This window comes from Triticum dicoccoides, unplaced genomic scaffold (genome assembly GCF_002162155.2).
Source record: "Triticum dicoccoides isolate Atlit2015 ecotype Zavitan unplaced genomic scaffold, WEW_v2.0 scaffold104472, whole genome shotgun sequence".
Taxonomy (NCBI): Eukaryota; Viridiplantae; Streptophyta; class Magnoliopsida; order Poales; family Poaceae; genus Triticum; species Triticum dicoccoides.
Window position 1 is genome coordinate 8,259 of NW_021171630.1, and position 1,090 is coordinate 9,348.

Sequence of the window (1,090 nt, forward strand, 5' to 3'; positions counted from 1 at the left end):
TCTCGTTCTTGGTGTAGGAGATGTCGAAGCGCCGGTAGCATTTGAGGGCGGTGTGATTCGGCCTCTTGTAGATCTGGCAAACGACCTCAGGAAGGTCATCGGCTCCTCCGTTGTCGTTGCCGTTGCCACGGCCTCCATTGCCACGACCACCGCCTCCATTGCCACGGCCTCTGTTGCCGCGGACACCTCCTCCATTGCCGTGGCCACCATTGCCACGACCACCTCCACCACGGCCAAAACCACCACGGCCACGAGAGATGGTATTTGCCGAGGACTGGGAGGAGTGGTTGCCACCTTCGAACATAGCAAGACGCTTTTCAAAATCGATCAACTAAGAGTAAAGTTCAGCTACCTTGATTGGTTCAGTCCTCGCGGCGCAGATGGACGAGACAAACGAGATGTAGTCGTACTCTAGTCCGGCGAGGATGTAGGAGACCATGTCATCATCGTCGAGCGGCTTGCCTGCTGAAGCCATCTCGTCGCCCAGCGCTTTCATGCGCCCGATGTAGTCGGCGATGGTCGCGGTGCCCTTTTTGGTGGTGGAGAGGGCGATCCGCGTGTTGACGATGTTGGCCTGCGTCTGGGAAAGGAACATCTCCCTGATGGCGGTCCATGCCGCGGCGGCCTTGGTGCAGTGGGCGACTTGGATCATCACAGGTGGCGAGATCGAGTTGAAGATGAAGCTCAGCACCTGCGAGTCTTGCGCCAGGGTGACAACATACGCCGGGTTTGGCACATCTGTCGGCTTACCGTCTTTATCGGCAAGCTTGGGCTCCGGGAACGGGTGATCAGGGTTGAGGTGATCAATCAGCTGCGCTCCGCGTGGCTAGGGCTTGCGCGCGCCAGACCAGGTAGTTGCCCCGGTGCAGCTTGTCAGCGATGGGAATGAGGGCAAAAGCGGCGGCGGCGGAGCTGGAGCTAGCCATGACTAGGTTTGGATGTTGGAGAGGAAGTTGGCTCTGAATACCATGAAAGATTGGATGAAGCGTATACTTCTGGCAGGGACGCGTTGCATGTTATATAGGCAAAGAGGTTTACAAGATTTGGTAGTTCGGTTGTGTTGGATTGATCCTCAAGAAAGATATACGAC

General features: G+C 56.8%; 1 pseudogene; it reads right to left on the bottom strand.

The window, feature by feature from the left end:
* Positions 1-315: 315 nt before the first annotated feature.
* Positions 316-457, bottom strand: LOC119342776 (annotated as a pseudogene).
* Positions 458-1,090: the final 633 nt, after the last annotated feature.